At 40.0% G+C, this 19,325-nt stretch overlaps 1 long non-coding RNA gene across 1 annotated transcript; it reads right to left on the bottom strand.

The window, feature by feature from the left end:
* Nucleotides 1–5,981: 5,981 nt before the first annotated feature.
* Nucleotides 5,982–18,825, bottom strand: LOC110342557. Its single transcript, XR_002384667.2, has 4 exons — nt 18,366–18,825; nt 18,079–18,176; nt 9,109–9,258; nt 5,982–8,681 (listed from the first exon to the last, which is right to left on the bottom strand). It is a non-coding gene; the product is annotated as an uncharacterized LOC110342557 (long non-coding RNA).
* Between the last annotated feature and the right edge of the window lie 500 nt (nt 18,826–19,325).

The following is a 19,325-nucleotide window of genomic DNA, read 5'->3' as shown; positions in this document are numbered from 1 at the left end:
TAATCAACTTTATATGGAAAAACAAAAGGCCCAGGATAGCCAAAACATCCCTATACAATAAAGGAACTTCAGGAGGCATCACCATACCTGACTTCAAGCTCTATTATAGAGCTATAGTCCTGAAAACAGCTTGGTATTGGCACAAAAATAGGCAGGTAGACCAATGGAATCGAATCGAAAGCCCTAATTTTAACCCACACACCTATGAACACCTGATTTTTGACAAAGAAGCTAAAACTGTACAGTGGAAAAAAGAAAGTGTCTTCAACAAATGGTGCTGGCATAACTGGGTACTGGTATGCAGAAGACTGCAGATAGATCCATGTTTATCGCCTTGTACAAAACTTAAGTCCAAATGGATCAAAGATCTCAACATACATCCAGCCACACTGAAACTTTTAGAAGAGAAAGTGGGAGATACTCTTCAACGAGTTGGTACAGGAGACCACTTCCTAAACATAACACCAGTGGCACAAGCACTGAGATCGACAATTAACAAATGGGACCTTTTGAAACTAAAAAGCTTCTGTAAGGCAAAGGACACAGTCAAAAAGACAAAAAGGCAGGCCACAGAATGGGAAAAGATATTCACTAACCCTACATCTGATAGAGGGCTAATCTCCAAAATTTACAAAGAACTCAAGAAACAAGTCTCCAAAACACCAAAGGATCCACTTGAAAGGTGGGGTACAGAGCTAAATAGAGAATTCTCAGTAGAGGAGGCTAAAATGGCCAAGAGACACTTAAGAAAGTGCTCAACATCCTTAGCCATCAGGGAAATGCAAATCAAAACAACTCTGAGATACCATCTTACTCCTGTCAGAATGGCTAGAATCAAAAACACCGAAGACAATTTATGCTGGAGAGGATGTGGAGAGAGAGGAACACTCCTCCACTGCTGGTGGGAATGCCGACTCATACAGCCTCTTTGGAAATTAGTATGGAGATTCCTCAGGAAAATGGGAATTAATCTATCACTAGACCCAGCAATTCCACTCTTAGGCATTTATCCAAATGAGGCAGGTTCATACAACAAGGGCATCTGCTCCACTATGTTCATAGCAGCATTGTTTGTAATAGCCAGAACCTGGAAGCAACCTAGATGCCCCTCAACTGAAGAGTGGATAGAGAAAATGTGGTACATTTACACAATGGAGTATTACTCAGCAGAAAAAAACAATGGAATCTTGAAATTCGCAGGGAAATGGATAGCACTGGAAGAAACCATCCTGAGTGAGGTAACCCAGTCGCAAAAAGACAAACATGGTATGTACTCACTCATATATGGATTCTAGATATGGATCAGGATAGTGCCAGTCTGCACTTCCACAGATAGAGAGTCTGGGAAACAGGAAAGAACCTAAAAGATATGCATATATGCATAGTACCCAAGAGAAGAGGATGGAGACAAGATCCTCTGATGGGGAACACGGCGATGGGTGGGGGGGAGTGGGACCCGGGAAGAATAGAGGGGGTAAAGAGGAAGGGAGTTGGTCATGGGGGAACAGGAAGTTGAGGGGGTGGGGGTAGAATAGGGGGAAGAGGGAATCATAGGATCAAAGACAGATCAGGCACCAGAGTGACCTCGAGTGATCTAAAGGTATAACATCAATTGGCAAGCTAAGCAATAGTGGAGGGACCACCTCGAATGCCCATTCCTGATAATGAACTTGATGTCTATAACCATCCGGGAGCCTTCATCCTGTGACTGATGGAAGCAGAGGCAAACACACAACTAAGCACTGAACTGAACCCAAGGAACCCAGTGACAGAGAGAGAGGAGTGATGAGCAAATTGGCAAAGAATGGGCTGGCAAAACCAGCAGAGACAGCTGATCTGAACAGGGGAGTGCTCTTGGACCCCAGACCGACAGTGGGGAGGCCAGCATGGGACTGATCTGGACCCCCCAAATGTGAGTGTCAGTGAGAAGGCCTGGGCAACCTATGGGGCCCTGAGCTGTGGATCAGTGTCTATCCCTGGTATACAAACTGTCTTCATGTGCCTATAGCACAAAGAGAGATGCTCTCTCAGCCTGGACTCTTAGGGGAGTGCCTTGACCCTACCAAGAGTAAAATGACAGACTCTAGATATCCCCTATGTGGAAGTATTTGGCAATAGGGTGGGAGGGAGGGGGGGAAGGGGAGTGTGGGAGGAGGGGAGGGAGAGGGAACTGGGATTGACATGTAAAACAAGCTATTTAAAATTACAATAAAAAATGATAAAAAAAAGAAATGAATACTTTGCATTGGCATGGATTTTCATTTATTGATCCAAATTTGCGGTCAGTTTTGTGATATGTGTATTTATCCTTTCGTTTAGATATTATGTTTATACAGGTCTTTTAAAATGTTATGTATAATTAAATACAGATTGTATATAGTCACCTATAATAGTCAAAATTTATAGTTAGGCTAGTTAGATTTTCTAGATATACAGGGATGTATTTGAGATGAATATGGCATTTAAAATGGTTTAGGGTTTTTCATAACAGTGAGCTACAACTACTCTTGGAATCACCAATTATGTCTGAGAGGAAGATGGGCATCGAAGAAACTCATTATGGAGTTTGCTTTCAATATGGTGAAACTAGCCATTAGAGTAAGAAACCGCTCTTGCTTGGACTGTTTGATTGTTGCTGTATAACCTGGACATGCAAGACCCACAAGAAATTGACTTGCAAAACAAGATGGACATTTCTGAAAAATTCCTACTTTATGGAAGAGTCTGCCAGACATTCTGCAGGACACATAAAAATGACTGACAAACTACCAAAGCAGATGAACCGTTTAAGATTTCCTGCTTTGCTAAGAAGTCTGCCAGAAACACTATGGCCTATGGGCTGAAGATGGATGCCCAACATTACAGAAGAACTTTTGGGTGACTGTACAGGCAGCAAGATGTCTCTGACAATTTTAAAGTTTATATATTATCCTTCTGTGGTCTCTGGTGGAGTTGAACACAGATAGTTATGGATATAGTTTTTCTTAGTTATGATAAAAGATAAGCTACAAATAAGACTTTAGACTCACAAAGATAGAATAGATGATAGAATATTTTCTTTTAATCTTGCTAAATGTTAGTGGACTAAATATTGTAACTATAGTTCTTACATGATAACTGTTTTGTTATATATTTTATTATGTTAGAGTTAAAACCCTTCTTTTTATTTAGACAGAAAAGAGGAGATGATGGGGAATGTTCCTCTGTGTATATGTTTCTCTTGTTGGTTGATGAATAAAGTACTGTTGGCCAATAGGGCAGCAAGATAGATGGAACTAGGATATGAGGAGGATACTGGGAAGTATAGGCAGAGATGTATTGTCATGTGATCCCAGTAAGTGATGTAGCTGGGCAGAAACTGCTATTAGGTAATCATAGAAGTCTGGAAATCTGTACAGACAGGTAGGAAGTGACATATCTTGGCAGTAACACTATATAAGCAGGGGCCAAACAGGAAATGTTCTCTTCTCTCTCTTCTCTGTGGAAATGCTGAACAATTGAGATGTAAGCTACTAGTAAGAGAACTCTAGACCCTTTCTCTGGTAATATATGACCACGTAGAAAGACATGGATTATTAGAAAATGCCTGAATAATTAAGACTGAGAGAGCAGTGTGTGTGTGTGTTTAAGCCTACTATGTCCATTTATGATTCTACAATCTATGAGGCAGCTCATCCCAGGAGACTGGTTGTCCCTCTCTCACCAGCCACTGATCACACTATAGCTCCTCATCTAGGGCTGGGATCATGTGAAATTTCCTCCATCCACATGGAAATCTCATCTGGTGTTCTCATTAAGCTGGTATTGTTCAGGCAAGCACATTGTTGATGGTTTGGGAGTACAGCTTCACTATTATATATATATATATATATATATATATATATATATATATATATATATATAGGAGACACTGTACTTTTTAAAATGTAGACATTCCAAATTAGCAAAGGCCAAACAAGAAATATGGCGGAAGTTCACAAAGCCTTTGTCCAGGCTTGGTAGCAAGTATCTCATACAGAATGAAGCTCCTCAGGCTACCCTGCACTTGCCATTCTGCCTTGGGCCATGCTCTTCACCCTGGGCTCTTCTATGCTCTATGCTGTACCTGAGGAAGAGCTTTTGTCATTGATCAAATGCTGCAGCTTGCCTGGAGCCATTAATCAATTGCACCGGCTGTTTATAGCTTTATTTACTACAAAGGAAGCAAGGTAATCCCTGTAAACTCAATAGATCTAAATTAACTGCATGTTCAGGAGCCAGCTTAGAAAGAATTATTGCTCCTTGGCTCAGGGGGACACAGGAAAATAATGAGCACTGGCCCCTAAGACTGGGGTTCTGACTTGTTCTCTGGGGTCCTGGAGAGTTATACCGCATAGGACACCTGTTCAATGGAGTGTCTATTAAAAAGTCTCTTGACAGAGTAGGTGCTGCTCTCCCTCATAGCACCACGTGGTGAAGCACCTGCCATGCGCATCTGGCGTGCACCTATTCCTCTCCCTGTAACCTTCTGCCTCATCTCCCCTTGCCTTCCATTCCCTTTCCTACTGAAGAAGACATTCTTCAAAGGATAGAGATTTTCTCCATGTCATTTTCATTAGTGGTCATGACCATCTATAATTTGTTAATCCTTGTTGTACTGAATTGTATTCAGCCCATTTTATATAATACATAATGTAAAGCATAGATAGATGAAAGACAGGCAGACGCATACACAGATAGAATGTGTACATATGCCACAGCACACGCGGGTGGAAGTCAGAAGACAACTTTCAGGATTTGATTCTCTCCTTCTAACACATGGGTCCCAGAGACCAAGCTAAGGTCATCAGTCTTGGCAGCAGGTGCCTTTACCTATAGAGTCATCTTGTTGAGTCACCATTTCAAATACTGAATGCTATCGTGAAGCCCAGTGCAGAGACTCACACTGCATGTGCCAGAAACCTCAGTTGTTTCTTTCATGCCAACCTTTCTTTTTTAAATTAGCATACAAACAAACAGGTTTCCTTGACATTTCATGTGTAGTTTTGATTGATGCTCACCCACCCCACCTCCACTCACAGACCTCTCTCCATATCCCTGCCCTCCATCCTAGCTTTTACCCTCCTATCCCAGGAATGTTCCTCCTACCCCAGTAATGTCCCTTCTACTTTCAGATCCTATGTGACAACCCCCCCCCACTTTGTCTTCTTAATACCTTCTGACCCTACGGGCCCATTTCTATTTTTATAACCTCTATTCATACACACACTCTTTCTCTCACATTACTATACATATATAAAAGTTAGAGGCTAGCACCTGCCTATGAGAGAAAAGACAAAGTATGTCATTATAAACCTGGGTTACCTCACTTAATATGTGTTCCAAACCCATGTTTTTTTCTTCAGGTTTCATAATTTCATCTTCCTGTAAAATTATTTGAGAATCTCATATGCAAATATCTGTTTTGATCAAATACATCATCCACTCCCTTCTCTACAGTCCTTCTCATATCCCCTCCCTAATCACTTTTTTCTCCCAACTTCTACAGAGGGACCTACTGACTAGGGGCAGGTGCATAGTGCCATCTACCAGAGCAGAAGAAGTGTATGAATTGTCATGTCCTTGAAGAAAAATGACAATCTCCTTGCCCCTTCAGTCAACAGTTGTCAATAGCTTCTCAGATGGAGAGGGTTGTTATGAAACTCTCCCCACCCATCCTGGGATTTTGGCTAGCTGGATCCTGTACATGCCTTGTGTTTAACAACAGCCACAGCCACTCAGTACTGAGTTCATTTCACAACCACCCAACTGGGTCCAGAAAACAGTTTCACAGCAGTCCTCTCTGGCTCTTAAGTCTCAAAGGCCCCTTCTCCACCATGATCTCTGGGCCTAGGGTAGGGGACACAAAGTAGTATACATATCCCATTTAGTGCTGAGAACCATACAATACTTTATTCTTTGCATGTCAGTCAACTGTAAGTTTTGGTAATGACTGCCGTCTACTACAAATGGAAGCTTTATTATGAGAACTGAGAAATGCACTAACCAATGGGTATAACAACATAGGAAATGATGTTTTGCTATCTTCACTCAACAGAATAATAGTAGTAGGTTATCCCCTAAGGTCTATGGCATAAGTTGCTATGATGTTGGGCACAGTTATCTCTGGACCAGGCATGAGTTACAATGGTGAATTGATCCTTAAATACCAGCATAAAGGTGCTGGTTACTCCCATAACATTTGTGCCAATATTACAGCAGTGGCCATACCTTACTAGGCAGTCCTTGTTATAGTTTACAGGTTTTACATCTGGATAAGACTGTGAATTGCTTTTTTCTTTCTGTAGTGTTCATAGAACTTTCCAGCACAATGAAATCTGTGCAGTAAAGATGGAGGTTGCAAGATTTATTTTGCCATGTTCTACAACTCATGTGTGTGCTGTATTCAGCAAAGGGAACTTACACTCTGGTGTCTGGATGGTCAATGACAGAAATGGCAATAAACTATAATGCTTTGGAGACTATGGGACTCCAGTGATTAATAACTCAAATTCTACTCTGTGTATGTATCAGATTTTTGTTTTACATTCTTTACATCTTCCAGGACAATCTTGTAAAAGAAAAGCTAATGTTCTTACTTAAAAGATGGAAAGACTGATGCTCATATAAATGACATAAATCTCCCTGTATCACACAAAATGTCTAGATGGGAGCCTGTCTGAATACAGCTTTGTTTAATGTACACTTTCTCTTGAGTCATGGCCCAGGTGACTGACATCATGGAGTTGGCCGAATGAGCTTTCCTTGAAAAATCTGCTCAGATACCACTCCTCTCCCAGCCTAATGGTTTCTTGTTTCGTATTCTTCTAGGTCCATACCACTACACATACTTCCATGAATTCCTTACTTAGCTCAGAATATTTGCAAATATCCAAAGCAAGCTGTACCTTCCCACACAGCATTGTTTCTCCATATACTGCTATAACCTCTTTGATTCCATGAAAAATATCCATGAAGCCTGTCCATGAACCTTGTTATAAGATTCCTTACACAGTTTCCCCCTTTCCTGACACTGCTGTCCTATATTCCTTTCATTCTTGCTCATGCTGGAAGTACCTCACCTGTCACACTTGCCATTAGGTCCCCAGCATGTCACAAATATGACTGCCACAGAATCTATGCTATGTCACAGTGTTGAAGTCAATAGATTAAAACAGTATAGAAGAGCCTACCCCTCAAATACATTGGAAAGACAATGCTTAAGCACATATAAACCGGTGAGACAGATCTAATAAATATAAGTTCATACCAGGACAAGCTTATACAAATGTATTCTATTTTCCTAAGACAGGGAAGATTTTAAAAAATGTGTCTTGACATCAGGGAAAACAGCAACAAGAGGTTATTGAGCATGGGTTCTATGGTTTTACTTCATTTTGTCTTCTGTGCATACTTTTATTTTCTGGCAACCCAAACATCAGCAGATGGATTACATAGGCACCCTGTGTGTCTTCTAAAGTCTGACTTCATTCAAACTCCAGGCACAATGTGATTACAGATGTTTTCTATTTTCACATTGCTCCCACCCAAGCTGTAAAAGTTCCTGTTCCTATTTCTCCATGGCTCACAACCTTTCATCAGTCTCTGAGGCAAAAGATTCCTTCCACTAACAGACATCCTTGAGCTTGGTCATCTGTGCTAACCCATAGGAGCTTGCCTGCCAGGGCTCACAGGGACCTAACCTTTCCACACAGATGCTGTTGAATATGTCTGGAGCCCATGTGAAGGGACTTCCCTGGTATTCATTCATTTATTCTCTGGATAGAATTTACAGGCGACAGTGTCCCTCACATCTGTTGATCCATGCTTGACAACAGATAACAATTATAACTTATCCAAAGAAATGATAATTAAACTCAGGGCTTCACACATCCATTTTTAGTATATTTTTGCTGCTCATGTTTCTTGACTCCTCTGCAAATATGAGCTTCTTAATAAACACAAAAGGAGGACATATTGCCTAATGCATAGGGATAAAATGCAGAAATGTGAAGTCAATTTGCTGAGAATTCACATATAAGCCTTGCTGTGTTTCTTTTTCTGTTTGAGATGTTGTCTCGCTCTTTCTTGTACCTCAGGTTCACTGGCCTATAGGCATCTGCTTCAGCGAAGCAAACACACCACCATTCTCTTAGCTACAGAAGCTCCAAGTGTCCAGTATGCAGTAAATGATTAGTAACATCAGGTCTCATTAATGTCCTGATCCCTGGAAACATGGAATGAAAGAGTGTTTTAAAGCAAACTTGGTGCTCTAGCTAGTTTTGTCAGCCTAACACAAGTCACAGTCATCTGAGAAGAACTCCAACTGAGGAAATGTCCCTGTAAGAAAGGCCTGTATGCAAGTTTGGGGCACATTTTCTTGATTAATGATTATTGTGGAATAGCAAGTCCAGTGTGGGTGGTGCTACTGCAGAACTGGGCGGCTCTGGAGCATATAAGAAAGCAAAGAGCAAACCAGAGGGAGAGAGAGCCAGGAACCGGGTTCTTCCATTGCTTCCGCTTCAGTCCCCACCTCCAGATTTGTGCTTTGAGTCCCGACCCTGACGGCTTTGATGGTGGACTATCATCTGGAGGTGTAAGAGAAATAAATCCTTTCCTCTCTTAGTTGTTTTGGGTCATCATATTTCATCCCCACAACACACCTGAAAAAAGCCAGATACAGAAGAGTATTCCAGCATTAGAGAGGCAGAGACAGAGGTATCCCTAGAGCACACTACCCAGTCAGCCTAGCTGAGCTAATGGGTTCCATATTCAGTTAGAGATGTCTCAAAAATTAAGGTGGAGAATGACAGAAGAAGCCACAGAGAGGGAGACAAAAAGAGAGATGCTAGATAACGTGATCTGTGATGGATAGATAGATGATAGATAAATAGATAGATGATAGACAGACAGACAGACAGAAAGACCGGTAGATAGATGAGAGGAGAGAGAGAGAGAGAGAGAGAGAGAGAGAGAGAGAGAGAGAGAGAGAGAGAGAGAGATCTAGATGTCCAGTACATCCTTATAAATATGTGTATCTTAGCTGTAGAATTCCAGGGGCATCTGGAGACTGTTCAACATCCTGCTTACCTCAGAGAGTGGAATAGTATATGGTTTGCTGTGGATATGCAAATGTACCAATGACTGAATGAGAGCGATCACTCTTAGTCATTTCACAAAGTCAAATGATAGAGAAAGACATGATTATTCCTCCACTGATTCCCAAACTTGAGGTCTTATCTAGGTCAAAGAGAGAGAGAAAAAAAGGAAAATTCAAACTTTGATATCCTACTTTAGGTAGTCAACACAAAAGGTGACACTGAGAAACTTAGAGGGCAGTCATACAGATGTGGACAGTTGTGTTCATTCTGGGTTTCCATACTCATAGCAGCTTTAAAACTTTTCAAAATTATTAATCTTAATTTAAAGCATGATATTATAAAAGTCCTATGGAGCATGCTAGCACCCAAGAATATGTTCCCAAGCTCCACAAATCCATAGACTACAGAATATAAAACATAAGGTTAATCCAGGTCCCTCAGCTTCAAAGAAGCAGAATCTACTTTGAATTTTAAGATATATATATATATCCACCCACTTTCATTATGAGGCAAAATATTGTTATCCTGAGGGAAAAAATAACTATGTTTGCAATGTCACTAAGGTTTCCAGGGGCTGGGAAAATTCTTGAGTGTAGGTATTAAAATGCCCAGTACAATGCTCTTTTCGACTACTCTGCATGAATGACAGTCTGTCAAACAGTTGGTCTCTGTAAAGTGTCTGTTATTATTCATTATTTGGAGAGTAGACCAGGAAGCACATGTCAGTGTGACTGGCTCCTGAGTGGCTGGCCCCTGATCTCTGTCTCTGACCTTGTCTCTTGCACATCCCATACAGACAACAGGGACTCAGTGTTCTCCATACCCAGGCAGTGTGGAACCACTGGTTCCAACTCATTATGTGTTTCAAGTGCAGAGAACTGCAAATTTTCAGTTCCCCAAGGCACCATGGCTTTCCTCTGCTTGCAAGGAAAAACTTGAAGAGTAAGCAAAATTAGAATATTTATTTTATATCAAATACATTTGGAATCATTATGTTGATCAATGATGGCTGATGTGCACTTCAGTCTCTACACTTACTGCATTTTCAGGACTTGAATGATGCATAACGACATGGATTTAGATGAAGAAAAACAGAATTCAGGGCAGAGATTACTTGGGCAAATGTTGTTTGATAGAAAAGGCAGATAATTTGGTTCCCATGTTTCAGTAAGAGGAAAGCATAACAATGATGGAAATTCCCAGCATGACTCTTCTCTTTGTAGTTTTTATGAAGCAGCTATCTACAAGCAGGGGGTTCATTATCAAAGTCAGCATATACTTTCGCATTACATACAAAAACAGAAAGTTGTTCGGGGCCAATAAATATTAAATGGAAGAAGAAAAGTCCCAGGATGCCCATCTCTTTCTCTTGACATGCACAATAGTCAGGTACTCTCTTCTAAACAAACTTTTTTGCATTGCCTTTCTTGGTGAATGAGGACATGCTTCATTGTGGCATCAAACATCCGGGACTAAAAGCTCAGACATAGTTTCGCAAACCAGTTCTTCCAAGGTAGGTCACCTTACAAATAACATGATGATTTTTCACATCAGTTCCCAATCATCTAGCCAGCAATCCTTCCATTCACCTGTTCCTTTGCAAAGTTTTATTACTTACCTACCCCATGCAGGCACAATTTTCAAATCTGGAGAAATAGAAGTAAATACCCACGTCCCTCCTCACCTTCTAAACTACTATTTACCAACTGACACAGGCATCAGGCTTAAGGGCTTGAGGCATGCGGGGCCTTTAAGCGAGGAGGTAGATGTATTATGAGCAATTAGAAGGGCTAAGATCCATCAAACAGGCTGGTGACTTGTTTGGAGGAGTAGCAGACATTTCTGGAGAAGTGGGGTATATCTAACACAGCAGTCAGAGAGCTGATAAAGAGGTACTGGATATAGAATACTCACGGTCCTGTGGCAGTACTCTACATCATCAGGGTGAGCATATTAGCAACAAGTAGTTTGAGCCATAGCCTTGCTTGCATCCTCAAGATGGATTATAAACTGTTTTGGTTTGCCAGGATTCCATGGCTTTAATGTCAAAAGTCATATTGCCACAGCCCTGGGAAAGCTGAGATGTATGATTGTGACTTCATCTAATCTACAAGCATCTCCCTGTGGTTCTTATGAAAACAGGATTCTGTATGATACAGCTCACCCTCAAATAGCTGACGCATTAAGCTCACACCATGAAAATTCATGTGTTTCTCCTTTTTAACACTCTGCTATCTGTTAAAATCACAACATTTCTAGATTATGAAACACATGATAATAAATACATGCATAAAATTAGGCTAAAATGGTAGAAGCTATGAATTCTGTCCCTTACAGTGTTTAATGATCACTACTTGGCCAAATTTTTGTCTGCCTTTCTACTTTCAAGGATAAAGTTATAACTTCATTTACTTTTTTTTTTCTTTCTCTTAGATTGAAAAATTCCGTTGCTTCTCTCTTTTCATCTTCTGCCATTGTTTCCCACTGGCTAAATCCAATCTAGAGCAGAAGAGGAAAGAGGAGGTTGAAGTGGTCTTTTGGAGTCATTTTTCCAGGATACAAAGGAAGGCTATGGGGGGGGGGAGGAGATTAAGAACCACATACAGAAGTTCCTTATTAAAGCAACTTTTCCTAATAAGTAAAGAACTACCTTAGCATATAAGTGACTAACTGCATTAATTCCTCTAAAATTTTCATACTCTGATTAACATCTTCATCCTTTCACAGCCTTCTAATTCTATGATGCTCTTAGATCAATGGTCCCTTAAAGGGCTCATGACTTTATATCATACAAAAAATATTCTCTACAAATGGAAAGAAGCCATTGTTCCTTATGTCCACATCCAGAATCTAGCTTTAAAACAATATAGCGAATGAACTCATGTATACATACATTACAATTTTTCTAACTGAGCCCATTAAGCCCAAGAGAGCCTGATAGGACAGCTTGGTAAGTTTGGGAACTCTGTGTCCAGGTCTGACAATGTGTGACTTAATTCTGCCCATCCTTTAGCGACACAGAGACTTGATAAAGTCATTATGACTCTCCCATGTTGATTTCTTCATCTTCTTGTATGGGAAAATCACAGTGATTTCTTGGCATTGCTATAAATTGCACATAAAATGGATATAAATGCTCTGGATAAGCTGCAAGGACTATATGAGGATTTATTGGTAATTGCAATAAATTAATTTATTGCAGTTGAATAGCATGTACTGGGAAGTCTCAAATGCCTATTTATGACATGTTGTAAGGGAGAAAATATTACAATAATTACTTCAAATAATTCTTTGAAAATCATGAAGTATATACATCATCTCCACTTTATAATATTTGTGTGTTTAATTTAATAACTATTTTATCAGTTTGTTTGTTTCTTTGTCTGAGCAGTTTTAAAAAGTATGCAGAGTTTTTAAATTTTTAAAAATTGGTGGGTAGAAAAGCCCAAGGGGTAGGTTGTTAATTGGAGGAGTTAGTATGAAATGGAGATACCTAAATTTGTGGATAAATACATGATATCACATTCACTCTAGGAGGCTGGTATCAAAACTGATCTATTTAAAAGTCAATACTACTTTGCATCTTCAAGGTTAAAGACTTATTCAAACGTTAGTGTCCTATATCAGATATATACATCTGATCACAACCAAACCTACCTGATTCAGCTATGATCTTTTTATGTATTTATATAGATGAAAACACATGTAATACAGTCCTGGAATGTATATTTAGTACATAAGTACTAAATGAATCTAAACCTTTATTAATAACAGGAAGACAGAGATCATCCTCAAATCTCTCAGACATAGGCTTTGTTATGTGGTCTATATTTTATGTTTACTTCCAAAAATCTTTCTAGCCTTGCCCTCCATATATATTCTTGCCCTTTTATAGGTGGTCTTCATTCATTCATATTCATATTTAATGCATCCTATAAATACTGAATGATAAACCTACTATGCTTAAAGCACTATATTATGTGTTGGTAATCATTATCTAATTTAATTAGAAAATATTTATTTTTTAAATATGGAAATTGAAGTTTCAAGGTATGAGTTGAATTCTTACATATCAACCATTTAAATACCCCCATTGTGTATACTGTATGTTGCTCAGGGCAGAAGAAGTAACTTCCTGGAACTCACTTTTGAGCAGGTTTTGATCGTTGTCACAAAGTCACATAACTAATAGTTGTAGTACTTACCCTGCAATTTTATTTAGTTCTCTGTGATCCCAAGCACTGTGTTCCTCATGCTTGTACTATATTGACTGTTTCACAGTAACTTCTACCGTCAGAATGGTTTCATTCATATATTCCAGAAGAAAAGATAAGACTCTATACTCTAGTGACCATGAATAAAGGAATTAGAAATGACCACTTTTCCAAACATTAGGGTATTATTTACTCCTTTTTTTAAAAAAAGAAGATCCATTTTTACTTACTTACTTACTTACTTACTTACTTAGCTATACTTTCAAAGGTTTTGTTTGTTTTTGAATGTAAATTGCATTTTTTCCAGCCACTGGGAGGTAGCTATGGTTTGCTATCACAGTGGTAACTTGAGCTTCAAATGTCTCTGTCCAACTGTGATAAGAAAGTGATGATGGTGATAATGATGATGTTACTAATGACAACAATGATGATGAGGATGGTGGTGGTGGTGGCAGTGATGGAGATGGTGCTAATGATGGTGATAGAGATAATGATGATGGTGATAATTTTGATGACAATGATGTTGCTGATTATGACAGTAGTGATGATGATGGTGGTGATATAAATGGTGACAATGGTTATGGTGATAGTGATAATACTGATTTTGGCAATGGTGGTAATGTGTTAATGATAAGTATTATGATAATTTTTTCCCATTCATATTTGTTGTCAAACTAACATTGAAAAACAGATTTTTTCCACACAAACGTATAATATATATATATATTATGTATGAGAGAGAGGTAGAGAAAGCACATCTATCATTTTCTTAAACTTTTTTAGTTACTTTACAGTCCAGTTATTATTGCTATCTGGTCTGTTGTCTACTAAACTATAACCTGCATAGAGATAATGATTTTGTCTGTCTGCTTTGCTTTTTTCTAAACCTCCAGCATGCAGATAGTACTTGGCACTCAGTAAATGACTATCATCAACCAGGGTTTTTTTTGGTATTTTTTTAAATTTATCTGCCAGACATTGTGCTGTCATGATACATTATCTTACTGAGGTAACCATAGGAAAAAATAGCTACTTTGATTCTTTAAACATTGAGAAATGGTCAGGCAGTGTTGGTACATTCCTTTAATACCAGCACTCAGGGGGCAGAGGCAGGAGGATCTCTGAGTCAGCCAGCCTGGTCTACAGGATGAGTTCCAGGACAGCAGAGCTACACAGAGAAAAAACAGTTGAGAAGCTGAAGCATGGGTAACCCATGTACTGAAGGGCCAGGGCAGAATTTAATCCCAAACCCTCAGGACATTGATTAAGTGACATAACCTCTGTGAGATGATGGGGTTTTTTTATATGAAATAAAGAAGTGTCTTAGTCACTACTCAACAACTGTGAAAACACACCATGACCAAGGCAACCCTAATGAAGGAAAGCTTTTATAGCTTCAGAGGATAGTACATTATCATCATAATAGGAAGAGTGACAGCATGCAAACAGATATGGTGTTGGAGGAGTGGCTGAGAGTTCTAGACCCTGATCTGCAAGCAGGAAAGACAGAGAGACAGAGAGAGAGAGAGAGAGAGAGAGAGAGAGAGAGAGAGAGAGAGAGAGAGAGAGAGTGAGAGAGGAGACTGGGCTTGGCATGGGTTTTTGAAAATTAAAGCCACCTCTAGTACCTCATTTCCTTCAACAAGGCCACACCTATTCCAGCAAGGCCACACCTATTCCAGCAAGGCCACACTTGTATGAGCCTATGGAGGTCATTCATATTCTAACCACCACATTCCACTTCCTGGCCCCCATGGGCTGGTAGCCATATCATATGCAAAACTGCAGTCAACCCAACTTTAAACATCCTCACAATCTATCAGAGTCTCAACACTATTTAATAACTCAACATAGTTGATCTACCACAGTGTTGAAACAGACCAAGTTCCTAATCCTAAATGCTCATCAAAAACATACAGCAAAGCCTATTACCCTTCTAGCCCTCTCTATGAATGCTGATAGTTTTGTTATCTTTTCCATAGTCCATGCTATTTTCTTGGAAACTTTCAGGAAATTTTTCTCTGACAGCAAAACAACAACAACCACTATTGCAGCCACCAAGAAATATTTTGATGCTACTTTCAAAGTCCATAAATAATATCTAATGACTTCCTTATACTGGCCTGCTACCACCTTGGTTTATGCTGCCTTCATCTTCTTTCTGGTGTTTAAACTCTCTAAGATCTCTTTGAGATTCAGAATACTCCCTCCAAACCACAGGTTGCTTAAGAAAGTCAATCCAATTGATTACTTCTTACACTCTGTGACTTCCATGTTGTTCTGAGTTTTGGCTGACGAAGCTGCTCCCTGATGTTACAAAGGACCTTCAATCAAACTAGGATAAAAATAGTTTCTGGTGGGGGTATCTTTAAGAAAGCATCACAAAAATGGATACCACAAAATGGAATACACAGATATACATCAGCTCACAATTTTTCATGCTAGAATTCCATTATAGGTTGGTGTTCTCTCTTGAAGAATCCCCCTTTATCTCTTCTAGATCCTAGCTTCTGGCAATCCTTGGTGATGTCTATTTGTTTTTTATTTGTTTTGTTTTGGTTTGATTTTTCTTCTAAATATATTACTTCAGTTTCTAACTTTGAATGTCATCATCATCCTAATTTTGCATTTCTCTCCCCTTCTTTACTTCGTGTCTGTAAGTATGTACGATGTAGGGAAATATGTACCCGTGTGTGTGTGTGTGTGTGTGTGTGTGTGTGTGTGTGTGTGTGTGTGTATACATGTTCCCAAGAGGAGAACATTCAGTGTCCTGTTATATCACTCTCTACTTTATTTCCCTGAGACACATCTCTTATTGACTCTGAAGAAAGTCTGGTAGCCAGTAATCCCCAGAAATCCTTCTGTCTCCTTCCATCAACCACTGGGGTTGTGTGCACATATGTGGCCATGTCTATCTTTGTATGCAGGTGGTAGATGTTCAAACTCAAGTCCTTTTGTTTGTACAGGAAGTGTTCTTACTCAGTAATCCATATCCCTAGTCCTTCCCTCCTCTTCTTATAACTATAAGAACATTAGAGAGGATCCTTACTCCAGTATGACATCATCTTAACTGGTTACATCTGCAGCAAGCCCATTTTCAAATAAAATTGCCTTCTAAGGTTACTACACTAGCACACTACACTAGCACATTTTCAAGGCAAACACTATGCAACTCACAATAATAGGAAGCTATAAGCGTATTGAAACCTGCCTATAATGCCCATAGGTTAACATATAGATAAACACAGGATAACCAGGGTTAAGCATCAAGAGCTTTAAGATTTGACCTGGAATAGTAAATTTCAGAATTGTCTGCAATGAAATTGCCTGCAGGTTTTGAGGAAAATAAGCAAGGCCAATGTCAGAAGAATATGAGCCACTGCCAAGTAGACAGCATGAAAAATGACCACATTTAGACTAAGAACTCATTTGTTTGGGGATTTTTCTGACTGACAGAGGGTCACATCGGTAGATTTAAAGCTAGAGACCTATCATGTCTAGGAAGCTTAGTCATCTCAGTGAACAGCTCCCTCAGAGTAGGGAGGGGGCAGCCATGTTTTAATTTGCATATCACTCAGGAGAGTATTCAGCCAAGGGGAAGGCTTCAGCACATGAGCATGGTAGATCAAAAGGCAACCTCTAAGCACCACCCTAATTAATCACTTTGGCTGGACAGCCAATGACCTGAATGCTGGAGCCTGTATCATAACTCCCATGTGTAGTATCTACAAGCAGAAGAACTTTCAACCCATCGCAATTCTCTTCCCAAGAGAAGCCTGTTGCAGAGCAGATGTTTGCAAATCATGTAGCCCGTGGGTGATGAATTAGTTTTTAATGGCATTCCCGTGTACTTGTTATAAATCATTAAGCAGTCAACAGACTGTCTCCTCTCTTCACAGACCTCGTTGGCTGGCGTTCCTAAATAGGAAAAATTCAGTCATGGCGCGAGGTTGTTGCCATCAGTTGAAACTGCCAATCCTTCATTCTCCTCATTTGTCCTTGAGCCCTGTCCATCAAGGCAGCGATCACCTATGCCTCATAGTCTAGGAGCCTCTCTCCCCTTCTGCATCCTATTTTCATTTCCCAATGAATCTGACCCCTTCTGCCCTTCCCCTGCCTTCACTCTGTCCTTTCTCAACCTCCCCATAACTTCTATTGCTCTTATCTCTTCTTCCTTCCACACCCTTCCATACTTTTTTTTTCCTTCCCAATCTTTACTTGGCACTAAAAATAAAAGCTGTTTGCTTTTGATAAGCAGAGGGGAAGAGAAAGATTTGTACGCTGACACAGTGTGTTTCTTAACACTGATAATAATTCATGGTCAATTCCTACTGGAAATGCAGGAAATTAGAGAGTCTATGTTGAAGGAAGAGAGAAAGAACACATGATACAAGAGAAAACGTGCTACGAGTCCACTGAAGATCATTGGGTGAGTGCTAACTCTCTAAGGGGCACTCATCATAAAAACTAAAGGGTCTTTGCTTTAAAGAGAATGTACATGGACTTGTAGATGTTTGAGGCATTTTAATTGTAGTTATTTCCCTTGCAATGGGGGACTTGGGAAACCTCTTATTTCAGCTTCAGAGCCTGACAGTGCAGATAAAAACACTGTGACACAGAATGCCTTTTCGGGAACAAGTTTACTCCTTAATTTTAACATCCAGTGGGTAATTACTAAAGGGAGGAAAATGACCAGCCGCCGAGACAAATCAAATAATAACAAAATAAAAACAAACACGGATTACCTATGCATTTTTTAACTGCTGCATATACCAGCCATGTGCAAGATGCTTGGTTCCAACTGGTTCCTGGCATGAAGCACTATTGACTGCCCATAACTCCTCTAAAACAAAAACACGGAAAATAAATATAGACTTTTTACTTTAACATTCTCAAATTAACCCAGGTCTAATCCAAGACAGTTACTACCAGCAAAAATTCTAAAAATGGCACTTCAAATCCCACCCCTCCTCTTACCAAAGTGTTTCTGTTCATTCTCCCAGCCCTCAGAATATCTCTAGATTATTTCTACCTTACACCTTCTTCCATGTCAGTCTTCATGTTCTGCTGTGTCACCTGCAATATCACTTTCAGTCACCTCGACTTTACCTCCCTGACTCTTGTTGAGACCGTTCTTACAGGTGTTAGGAAATGCTCAAGCCCCAGTCAAGCTCTGTATTCCCCATACTGAGTGAGTCTTCTGCCCTGATTAGCTCTTCCTCGTCTCTGTCCCCATCTGTGATAGATCACGCATTCATTCTGTGTCACTGTTTGTCCTTTGGCTCCCAGGGCAATCTCCGACTCTGAGACCTTCTGTGTCTCATCAGAGCCTTATGGGATGAGTCCTGATTACACAGTCTGGCACCCACAGCCCTGCCAACTCTTAGAATCTGTCCCTCTCCTTCCTGCCACTTTTAGGCCCGTCTCCCTGATTTCATATTTATCTGAAAATCCTCCTCATGTCTTCTTCCCTCCACCTCCAGAAAGCATCCCTACTCTTCTTCTGTAACTTCCCACCATCTGCTATTTATAAACAAATGTCCAAGTGCAGCCAATGCTCTCCCCTGAGTTCCAGATTCTGGAATGCCCGACACCTGCCGGGTTGCTCTGCTCGATTGCTTCTCCCAATTTCTAAGGCAATACTAGAAATAAATAATTCTTTACATCTCTTCCCAAACCAGCTCTTTCTTTGAGCATCCCAGGTGTTAAAGCTGGCATCACCATCCTCTCAGGCAACCTGATTCTATAGACAGCGGGTTCAGGACAATTTTGGTCTTCCTCACACCTGTATGTAACTTCAAATTTATGTAAAGCCAGAGTTGATGGGACTAAGAAAGATGCCATGCCACAGGGTTCAAGCAGAGGGGGTTTTTATTAGGAAAAGGGATTATAAAAAGGGGGAAAGGATGAGGAAGACTGACCTCCAGAGACAGGAGCAGTAGGAGACAGGAAAAAGGAAAGAGGGGAAGAGAGAGGAAAGAGAGGGGGCAGA

The sequence above is a fragment of the Mesocricetus auratus genome, unplaced genomic scaffold (assembly GCF_017639785.1).
Source record: "Mesocricetus auratus isolate SY011 unplaced genomic scaffold, BCM_Maur_2.0 Super-Scaffold_100023, whole genome shotgun sequence".
Taxonomy (NCBI): domain Eukaryota; kingdom Metazoa; phylum Chordata; class Mammalia; order Rodentia; family Cricetidae; genus Mesocricetus; species Mesocricetus auratus.
This window is presented reverse-complemented; position numbering and strand designations above follow the sequence as displayed.